We start from the raw sequence: 12,792 nt of genomic DNA on the forward strand, positions 1-12,792 counted from the left end.
GGGTGTGGGTTTTGGTATAAGAAATCAATAAACATGCTTCAGATAAATTTTAATTTATTTTTAGGTTACAAATAGCTGCGTTTCCTGATTCAAAAACATGTGAAGGTTAGTCCTTTTTTCTAAAAGCGGAAAACCTTTTTATCACCATCAACACAAAGGTGGTTCATCAATGAACAAAAGAGTGACCAAGTATTGTGACAAATATGGTGAGTTGTGCCTCTTTCCATAACCATACATACTTATGCAACTAATGAAAGTAGGCATGACTGTAGGTTTCTAAACTTAGAAGTACCCTGAGGTGTTTTTGAGCACCAGTAGCACTATCAAGCCAAGTTCTTTCAATCTCAGCTGAAAAATGAAGCCAACATGGAAGTGGCAAAACTGTAATTCCTTAAATGGCCACTTGAGGCTGATTTCAAAAGTGAGTCAATCCCCATATTCCCATGTTAAAATACTAAACTTTACAGCAGAAATAAACATGTTCACAGCTTGGTACAAAAAACAGTAGTGGTTTTTAGAGCAGAACCTTCATCAGTTTTTGGCTGATTTCATCCTTCATATCAACTGTATAGGGGGTGAATTCTGATGTAATTCACCTGTTTGAATTTTATTAAGGCTTAAAGTTCTGCATTATTTAGGGTGTGTCTTTGATTAACAGGTAGGCGAGCATATCTGCCACAAACTGCATGCACCAAAGTCTTGGCTCCATACACACCCCACTTCTTTGACAATGTCTGGATTAGTCGAGAGTTAAGCAGAGTGAGGCACTACCAAGATGGTGACAGCGGAGCAGCTCACTCTGAGCTTCAAAACCACTCTTCAGAAACCCATGGGTGACGTCAAGAAGGCTATGCCGATTTTATATATACAATCTATGGTCTTTACACAACACAAAAGCATAGCAATGTGCCAGCATGAGAAACGTGTTTTAGACCTCAAGGATACACAAAGAGCATTTGTTACACTGATTTTAAATCTAACTTTTGTTTCAAAGAAAACTCCACAGGTTTTTGTTTTGAGTGTTAAGAGAAAAATCTTGTTCTGTTGAACTGTGGTTGTTCTAGCTTTACTGCAGTGATGTAGAAGTTTACTTCAAGGTGTCAGTAAACTGTGACATCACTGCTGGGTGTGGTGCAAGTGCAAAAACACACTTTTGATCAAACCCATCTAAGCCAGAGAGGATCAGAGGGTGCAGTGAAACTGTTTCTTCAGCCTGAAATTAAGTTAAATAAGTTTATATATTGACCTTTAAGACTGAGTCTTAGACCTGTTACTGTTTGTGACTGTCTATGCAGGAGTAACCCTGCTGTGCTGCACTTGGTAGTCCTGAAGTAAAGAACTAAGACTGCAATCTTAATCTCTTCGTACATTAAAAGTTCAAAGAAAAGAGCCATTTCAGATTGAGAGGCATTTGAGATTAAAGGCTTTTCTTGCAGACAGACGACATCACGCTCTGTTCTGTGAGCAGCCCTCCGCAGCAGCAGACGGCATGCGGTGTCCTGTTCTACAGCTGGGAGGGACGACCAGCCAATTACATCTTTGTCCCCTCTTAAGTCCATTAATCACCTCATTACAAAGGCCTTCCTTCCCTTAAAGGAGAGTTCTGCCCTGCTATCACACTTTATCACATTAGTGCTTAATTAAGAATTATGTCCTAGCATCTTGGTTTTAATTATGTGAATGCCCGGCTCCATTTGTAAAGTAACTGTGTGGTGACATGCAGCAGCAGCAACCACTGCAGGAAAGACAGGGAGGGAAAACAGGCTGTGGCCTTTTGTTGAAGTAATGAATTTAGTTTTAATGATGAAGGAATGGATGGCAGAGCTTCCAGGCAACTGTGGCTAATTTGAAAGAGTGAACATTTATACATTTAAAAGTCAAGGGGAAGTTGTGAAGCATGTAACATGTCACCTTACAAGGCCAATGCTGAGCAAAGACTCCACAGGCAAGAGTTTGATTCATTGTCATTAGCTGCTGTGATACTATCAATGCAATACAAGGGTTGCCTTTGCAAAGAGGATGTTTCATTGCTTCTTCCTCCTCTTCACATCGACATGTTTGTTTTGAGGACTGGGGATAAGAGCTGTTATTCACAGGGGGGAGGCAGATAAGGTGGCTGCATCTTTTGTGTGGTTAGTCCTTCGACTCCTGCTGAATTTTGTTCCCAAGCAACACATGCTGAAACTGACTCACTTGTGGGTTGAAGTTGCAGACAAAGCAGCAACAATGAGCAGACATTATCTTTTCATTCATACTTCAACTTGTACAGGTTGGGTGGTCCAATGAGACTGGTTGCTCTGTGTACAGATGGCAGTTCATGCAAAAATCAAACATATAGACAAACATTAAAATTTACAACACCCAAATAGATAAATACTAAACTAAATACAAACTAATGAGAGGACAGACAGAGACCAGCGTTTACTGTGTTTACGTTGTAGTGTACTATACTGTACTATAGGTCCTACTGCACTGATGCATGAGTTTCAAAACAAACACAATCTGAGTGGAAAAGGTATAAGCCTTTGACAACTGACCAAAACATATCCATACCAAACCATTATCAAACATGATGAGACAATGTTTTTTTTTTGTTTTAAATTTTCCTATTCCTCAAAGGAAGGCATCAGAAAGTATTGTTTTGGCAAATTTTGTGTCATTATAAATAATACCAACCCTACTGTGATGGACAAAAAATTACTACAATTTCAAGTGTCAAATAGTTTTCTTCTTTTAAAACCATCATTATATTGTTAACCAGAAATTTTATTGTTGACTTCTCACTTCTGATCGGACAGTGAAGTCTTAATTCCTTTTACAGATAACGCTGCAGCAAAGAAATCTGAAAAGACAAACTTGGTGACACATTTTGCCTAAAAGATGTTTTGTCTGTGCCAGTTCAATCAACATGAACAAAATTAGGTAAATTTGGTTTTTTTGGTAAGAGCTATGGTTAACTAAATAGTATCTTAAATCAATATTAAAATTCACAATAATGTCTCTAAATTAATGTTATAGTAATTTATTAAGTGCGTTGGCTCTGATTAGCTGAAATTATGAGGGTTCCCACAGGATTAAGGTCAAAATTTGGTCATTATAAGAGCTATCTGAGATTATTTAAATATTTGTTATTATTTTTGCTCCTGTCTTTTATGCTGAATGTTTCGGTTTTGTTATCTTCAGTTGCCTTTTATTGAGCTGTTTTTTGTTTTCATGCCAGAAATTGGGACTGTGTTGACTAATGGCCATCTATTTTTAAAACTGAATGTGATGAGTAGTGGCTGTCAACTGAAAACTAATAGGGGTCCAACTCAAAGAGTAAAGATGGTGTGTGTGTGTGTGTGTGTGTGTATGTGTGTGTGTGTGTGTGTGTGTGTGTGTGTGTGTGTATGTGTGTGTGTGTGTGTGTGTGTGTGTGGCAGCACTCCATTTCCACAGAGAAATGACTACAGAGTCTCTTGAAGTTCAAGTTCCTCCACATATGAAACAATAATGAAGTTCAGTCTTGTATACATAACCCTATCAAGAACTCACAAAGAAACCCTCACTCTCAAGTGTGTGAAGTGCATTTGCAGCATAGACGAAGAAGTGTTTTGTTACTTTCAATTAGCAAGAAAAATAAAAGGCTCCTCAGTGAAGGGGGTGGATATCGAGGTGTTGGATGTGATAATGATCCAGGGGTTGAGGGGGTGGGTAGGGCTTATGAGGGCTGATGAGGACATATGAGTGCAGTGATGGGTGGTTTCCTCCCAGGGTGCACTTCTGTCAGATGTTTAAGGAGGGACAGCCAATCAGATACGGTGAAGGGTTGATGTCTCCATTTTCAATTTCCGCACCGCCAGCTCATCATCTGTTGCATCAGGTCTACAGATGTAGCCCTCAGCACAGATTGATGGTCACGGCACCTTTTGATAACAGCTGGAGTCAAATCATGAATTGATTCGTGTCAGGATTGGATGTTTCGTTTTTGCAAAATGAGATCTGCCATTTGAAGGATATGCCATGTACACTTTCAAAACGATGGATTTAACCCCATTTTACAGTTAATACATAAAATGTGTGTGTGTGTGTGTATGTGTATGTGTGTGTCTTAGATATGAGGGTAGAGAAAAACTAATTTTTCCTCTCTGAAATGAGCTGGTGGCACCTGCTTTAACAAATACAACTGAGAAATTATTGTTCATTTTTACAGACAGAAACCTACAATAGTGAGCCTTTCATATTTCAGAGATACTAAATGATTAAAAGATGGCTGTTGTAATAGGATGTAATTAGGTGCTGTAATGAGACATTTACATGCACAATATGAAACATGTGAAATAACCTTCATGCTTGGGAAAATTAAGAGTAGTTGTTAAATACTGCATGTCCACATTTCTTGATTTTGTTCTTGTGTCAACAGATTAGCCTGAATTGGTCTAAATACCGTATATAACCCTCATTTATGCAACACCTGTCTTTGTCTTATTCTAGGTGTATCTCACCTTCAAGTCTTTATCCAAAGTTAGCAGATAATGAGAGCAAGGGAGTAAGTTTGGTCTCAACATTTATAGGGACGCAACAACCCAGCCACCCCTCCACAAAAATAGATTGGCTTTTTAATGCCATCAACAAAATGGTGTATTAACATATAAGATCTGAATTTGCATTCAGGAATGCCCATATGCAGATGTGATGTATGAACACGTATTGAATTTCCATATATGAAACATGTGCATGAAGTAAGATCATATTTGTATTTAAGTATAGCCTATGTATTTCAAAATTACATATGAAACCTGTTGGAAATTGGAACAATATCATATGTTAACATATGTCTACCTATAGAAGCATGTATTTTATTGTGTATGTTTATATTATGGACAGATGTCATATCTATGTCATAAGTCATAGTATACTGGGTCATAAAAATGTCACAGTGTAATAAGTCATAAAAACGTCATAGTATATTGAGGCAAAAAAACGTCAAGAAGGCATAAAAACTGCATAAAAAAGTCAGTTAGAGTTGCCAGTTAACCTAATCTGCATTGCTTTGGACTGTGGGAGGAAACTGGATTGCCCAGAGAGAACCCACGTAGGCACAGGGAGAACATGCAATCTACACGCAGAAAGGACCATGGACAGGGTTTGAACCCAGAACCTTCTCACTGCGAGGCGACAGCTCTAACCACTGCATTACCAAGCTGACCCATTAAACAATCATCATATAGAGAGCCATGAAAACATCATAGTATAGTAAGGCATTAAAAAGTCATATGACGTGTACTAACACAGGAAGGCCCGAGGCCCGGGGGTTGAACCCAGAACCTTCTCAAGAGGAATAAAAAGGTCCAAAAAAGTCATAATATAGTAAGGAATAAAATGCCATAATAACGTAATTTTATGCCTTACTGTATTGACATTTTTATGCCTTACTAAAATATGAGGTTTTTTGACGTTTTTATACCTTTCTATACTATGACATTTTTAAGTGTTTCCATACTACAACATTTTTATGACATTTTGTGCCTTATTATATAATTAGGCATGGTCATGATAAGGCATAAAATATTATATTACATAAAGGCATAAAAATGTCAAAAAAATGTCATAGTATAGAAAGGCAAGAACATGTAGAAAAAAACATCATGTTACAGTTAAGCATAAAAACATCATATTTTAGGAAGGCATAGAACCTCATAGTTCAGTAAGCCATTAAAATGTCAAAATATAGTGAGACATGAAATGTCATAAAAACATAATAGTAAGGCATAGAAATGTCAGAGTATAGTTAGGCATAAAAACATCAAAAAGCATATCATAGTTTCACATAAAAATATCAGAATATAATGAGGCATAAAATGTCATAAAAACGTCATAGTATAGTAAGGCACAAAAACATCAAAAAACATCATAGTATAATAAGGCATAAAATGACATAGTGTGGTAAGGCATGAAAACATAAAAAGACTATGGTAAAAAAAAAGTATAGTAAGGAATAAAACTGCCATGGTATAGGAATGCATAAAATTGTCATAGTAAAGTCAGGCATAAAATGTCATGAACATTTGACACTATTGTAAAGCATAAAAACATCAAAAAACATCAATGGATAGTAAAGGATAAAAGTGTCATAGTATAATGAGGCATAAAATGTCATAAAAAAATCATAGTACAGTAAGCCATAAAATGTCATAGTATAGTAAGGTATAATAAGACATTTTTTAAAAATCATAGTATAGTAAGGCATGAAAATGTCATAGTAAAGTAAGGCATAAAACTGTCATAGTATAGTCAGGCATATGTCATAAAAACATTAAAGTATAGTAAGGCATAAAAAACATTAAAAAAAACATCAAATATAGTAAGGCATAAAAATGTCATAGTATAGTCAAGCATAAAATGTCATAAAAACGTCATAGTATAGTAAGGAATAAAATGTAATAGTATAGTAAGGCATAAAAACATCAAAGTACAGTAAGCCATAAAATGTTATAGTATAGTAAAGCATATAATATCATGAAACCGTCACGCTAGAGTAAGGCATAAAAACATCAAAAAACATCATAGGATAGTATAGCATAAAAATATCATAGTATTATAAGGCATGAAATGTCATAGTATATAAAATGTCTTAAAGACGTCATAGTATAGCAAGGCATAAAAACATTTTTTAAAAATCATAGTATAGTAAGATATAAAATGTCTGTAATGCATTATAGTATAGTAAAGTATGAAAACATCAAAAAATCATACTATAATAAGGCATGAAAACATCAAAGTACAGTAAGCCATAAAATATCATAGTATAGTAGAGCATAAAATGTCATAAAAACATCATAGTACAGTAAGGCATAAAACGTCACACTATAGTAAGGCATAAAAACATCAAAAACATCTTAGGATAGTAAAGCATAAAAATGTCATACTATAGTAGGGCATTAAATGTTATAAAAACATCATAGTACAGTAAGCCATAAAATGTCATAGTATAGTAAGGCATAAAAAGATTTTTTAAAAATCATAATATAGTAAGGCATAAAATGTCATAAAAACATAATAGTATAGTAAGGAATAAAAACTTCAAAAAACATAATAGTATAAGAAGGCATAAAATGTCAAGGTAGAGTAAGACATAATTTTTCTTAAATGCATTATAGAATAGAAAGGCATGAAAACATCAAAAACATAATAGTATAGTAAGGCATAAAAACATCAAAAAAACATCATAGTATAGTAAGGCATAAAAACATCAAAAAGCGTCATAGTATAGTAAGGCATAAAATGTCTTTATTACAACATAGTACAGTAAGGCATTAAAATGTCATAGTATGGTATGGCAAGAAATATCATAAAAACGTCATAGTATAGTAAGGCAGAAAATCATCAAAAAAATATCATAGTATAGTAAGGCATAAAATGTCTTTAATGCAATATATTACAGTAAGGCATTAAAATGTCATAGTATAGTAAGGCATAAAAACATCAAAAAAATCATAATATAGTAAATCATAAAATGTCTTTAATGCAATATATTACATTAAGGCATTAAAATGTCATAGTATATTAAGGCATTAAATGTCATAAAAACGTCATAGTATAGTAAGGCAGAAAAAATTATCAAAAAACATCATAGTATAGTAAGGCATGAAAACATCAAAAAACATTATAGTATAGAAAGGCATAAAAACATAAAAAAACATCATAGTACAGTAATGCATTAAAATGTCATAGTATAGTAAGGCATAAAATATCATAAAAACGTCATAGTATAGTAAGGCAGAAAATCATCAAAAAACATCATAGTACAGTAAGGCATTAAAGTGTCATCGTATAGTAAGGCATACAATATCATAAAAACGTCATAGTAAAGTAAGGCATAAAAACATCAAAAAACATCATAGTATAGTAAGGCATAAAAACATCAAAAAACATCATAGTACAGTAAGGCATTAAAATGTCATAGTATAGTATGGCATGAAATATCATAAAAACGTCATAGTATAGTAAGGCAGAAAAACATCAAAAAACATCATAGTATAGAAAGGCATAAAAACATCAAAAAACATCATAGTATAGTAAGGCATAAAATGTCTTTAATACGACATAGTACAGTAAGGCATTAAAATGTCATAGTATAGTATGGCATGAAATATCATAAAAACGTCATAGTATAGTAAGGCAGAAAATCATCAAAAAACATCATAGTATAGTAAGGCATAAAAACATCATAATATAGTAAGTAATAAAATGTCTTTAATGCAATATAGTACATTAAGGCATTAAAATGTCATAATATATTAAGGCATTAAATGTCATAAAAACATCTTAGTATAGTAAGGCATAAAAACATCATAATATAGTAAGTAATAAAATGTCTTTAATACAATATAGCACAGTAAGGCATTAAAATGTCATAGTATAGTAAGGCATAAAAATATCAAAAAACGTCATAGTGTAGTAAGGCAGAAAATTGTCAAAAAACATCATAGTATAGAAAGGCAAAAAAACATCAAAAAATATCATAGTATAGTAAGGCATAAAATGTCTTTAATACGACATAGTACAGTAAGGCATTAAAATGTCATAGTATAGTATGGCATGAAATATCATAAAAACGTCATAGTATAGTAAGGCAGAAAATCATCAAAAAACATCATAGTATAGTAAGGCATAAAAACATCATAATATAGTAAGTAATAAAATGTCTTTAATGCAATATAGTACATTAAGGCATTAAAATGTCATAGTATATTAAGGCATTAAATGTCATAAAAACATCATAGTATAGTAAGGCATAAAAACATCATAATATAGTAAGTAATAAAATGTCTTTAATACAATATAGCACAGTAAGGCATTAAAATGTCATAGTATAGTAAGGCATAAAAATATCAAAAAACGTCATAGTGTAGTAAGGCAGAAAATTGTCAAAAGACATCATAGTATAGTAAGGCATAAAAACATCAAAAAACATCATAATATAGTAAATCATAAAATGTCTTTAATGCAATATAGTCCAGTAAGGCATTAAAACATCATAGTATAGTAAGGCATAAAAAATATGATAAAAAAAACGTCATAGTATAGTAAGGCATAAAATGTCTTTAATACAACATAGTGCAGTAAGGCATTAAAATGTCATACTATATTATGGCATGAAATATCATAAAAACGTCATAGTATAGTAAGGCATAAAAACATAAAAGTACAGAAAGCCATTAAATGTCATAGTATAGTAAGGCATAAAATATCATAAAAACGTCATAGTATAGTAAGGCAGGAAATCGTCAAAAAACATCATAGTATAGTAAAGCAGAAAATTGTCAAAAAACATCATAGAATAGTAAGGCAGAAAATCGTCAAAAAACATCATAGTATAGTAAGGCATAAAAACATCAAAAAAGATCATAATATAGTAAATCATAAAATGTCTTTAATGCAATATAGTACATTTAGGCATTAAAATGTCATAGTATATTAAGGCATTAAATGTCATAAAAACGTCATAGTATAGTAAGGCATAAAAACATCAAAAAACATCATAGTACAGTAAGGCATTAAAATTTCATAGTATAGTAAGGCATAAAATATCATAAAAACGTCATAGTATAGTAAGGCATAAAATGTCTTTATTACAACATAGTACAGCAAGGCATTAAAGTGTCATAGTATAGTATGGCATGAAATATCATAAAAACGTCATAGTATAGTAAGGCAGAAAATCATCACAAAACATCATAGTATAGTAAGGCATAAAAACATCAAAAAACATCACAGTATAGTAAGGCATAAAATGTCTTTAATGCAATATAGTACAGTAAGGCATTAAAATGTCATAGTTTAATAAGGCATAAAAACATCAAAACACGTCATAGTATAGTAAGGCAGAAAATCGTCAAAAAACATCATAGTACAGTAAGGCATTAAAATGTCATAGTATAGTAAGGCATAAAATATCATAAAAACGTCATAGTAAAGTAAGGCATAAAAACATAAAAAACATCATAGTATAGTAAGGCATAAAAACATCAAAAAACATCATAGTACAGTAAGGCATTAAAATGTCATAGTATAGTAAGGCATAAAATATCATAAAAACGTCATAGTATAGTAAGGCATAAATACATCAAAAAACGTCATAGTATAGTAAGGCATAAAATGTCTTTATTACAACATAGTACAGTAAGGCATTAAAATGTCATAGTTTAGTAAGTCATAAAAACATCAAAAAACGTCATAGTATAGTAAGGCAGAAAATCGTCAAAAAACATCATAGTATAGTAAGGCAGAAAATCATCAAAAAACATCATAGTATAGTAAGGCATAAAAACATCAAAAACATCATAGTACAGTAAGGCATTAAAATGTCATAGTATGGCATGAAATATCATATAAACGTCATAGTATAGTAAGGCAGAAAATCATCAAAAAACATCATAGTATAGTAAGGCATAAAAACATCATAATATAGTAAGTAATAAAATGTCTTTAATGCAATATAGTACATTAAGGCATTAAAATGTCATAGTATATTAAGGCATTAAATGTCATAAAAACATCATAGTATAGTAAGGCATAAAAACATCATAATATAGTAAGTAATAAAATGTCTTTAATGCAATATAGTACAGTAAGGCATTAAAATATCATAGTATAGTAAGGCATAAAAACATCAAAAAACATCATAATATAGTAAATCATAAAATGTCTTTAATGCAATATAGTACATTAAGGCATTAAAATGTCATAGTATATTAAGGCATTAAATGTCATAAAAACGTCATAGTATAGTAACGCAGAAAAAATCATCAAAAAACGTCATAGTATAGTAAGGCATAAAAACATCAAAAAACATCATAGTATAGAAAGGCAAAAAAACATCAAAAAATATCATAGTATAGTAAGGTATAAAATGTCTTTGATGCAATATAGTCCAGTAAGGCATTAAAACGTCATAGTATAGTAAGGCATAAAAATGTAATAAAAACGTCATAGTATTGTAAGGCATAAAAAATATGATAAAAAAAACGTCATAGTATAGTAAGGCATAAAATGTCTTTAATACAACATAGTGCAGTAAGGCATTAAAATGTCATAGTATATTATGGCATGAAATATCATAAAAACGTCATAGTATAGTAAGGCAGAAAATCATCAAAAACATCATAGTATAGTAAGGCATAAAAACATAAAAGTACAGAAAGCCATTAAATGTCATAGTATAGTAAGGCATAAAATATCATAAAAACTTCATAGTATAGTAAGGCAGAAAATCGTCAAAAAACATCATAGTATAGTAAAGCAGAAAATCATCAAAAAACATCATAGAATAGTAAGGCAGAAAATCGTCAAAAAACATCATAGTATAGTAAGGCATAAAAACATCAAAAAAAGATCATAATATAGTAAATCATAAAATGTCTTTAATGCAATATATTGCATTTAGGCATTAAAATGTCATAGTATATTAAGGCATTAAATGTCATAAAAACATCAAAAAACGTCATAGTATAGTAACGCAGAAAAAATCATCAAAAAACGTCATAGTATAGTAAGGCATAAAAACATCAAAAAACATCATAGTATAGAAAGGCAAAAAAACATCAAAAAATATCATAGTATAGTAAGGTATAAAATGTCTTTGATGCAATATAGTCCAGTAAGGCATTAAAACGTCATAGTATAGTAAGGCATAAAAATGTAATAAAAACGTCATAGTATTGTAAGGCATAAAAAATATGATAAAAAAAACGTCATAGTATAGTAAGGCATAAAATGTCTTTAATACAACATAGTGCAGTAAGGCATTAAAATGTCATAGTATATTATGGCATGAAATATCATAAAAACGTCATAGTATAGTAAGGCAGAAAATCATCAAAAACATCATAGTATAGTAAGGCATAAAAACATAAAAGTACAGAAAGCCATTAAAATGTCATAGTATAGTAAGGCATTAAAATGTCATAAAAACATCATAGTGTAGTAAGGCATAAAAACTTCATAGTATAGTAAGGCAGAAAATCGTCAAAAAACATCATAGTATAGTAAAGCAGAAAATCATCAAAAAACATCATAGAATAGTAAGGCAGAAAATCGTCAAAAAACATCATAGTATAGTAAGGCATAAAAACATCAAAAAAAGATCATAATATAGTAAATCATAAAATGTCTTTAATGCAATATATTGCATTTAGGCATTAAAATGTCATAGTATATTAAGGCATTAAATGTCATAAAAACGTCATAGTATATTAAGGCATTAAATGTCATAAAAACGTCATAGTATAGTAAGGCATAAAAACATCAAAAAACATCATAGTACAGTAAGGCATTAAAATTTCATAGTATAGTAAGGCATAAAATATCATAAAAACGTCATAGTATAGTAAGGCATAAAATGTCTTTATTACAACATAGTACAGTAAGGCATTAAAGTGTCATAGTATAGTATGGCATGAAATATCATAAAAACGTCATAGTATAGTAATGCAGAAAATCGTCAAAAACATCATAGTATAGTAAGGCATAAAATGTCTTTAATGCAATATAGTACAGTAAGGCATTAAAATGTCATAGTATAGTAAGGCATAAAATATCATAAAAACGTCATAGTATAGTAAGGCAGAAAATCATCAAAAAACATCATAGTATAGTAAGGCATAAAATCATCAAAAAACATCATAGTATAGTAGGCATAAAATGTCTTTAATGCAATATAGTACAGTAAGGCATTAAAATGTCATAGTTTAGTAAGGCATAAAAACATCAAAACACGTCATAGTATAGTAAGGCAGAAAATCGTCAAAA

The sequence above is a fragment of the Seriola aureovittata genome, chromosome 6, assembly GCF_021018895.1.
Source record: "Seriola aureovittata isolate HTS-2021-v1 ecotype China chromosome 6, ASM2101889v1, whole genome shotgun sequence".
Lineage (NCBI taxonomy): Eukaryota > Metazoa > Chordata > Actinopteri > Carangiformes > Carangidae > Seriola > Seriola aureovittata.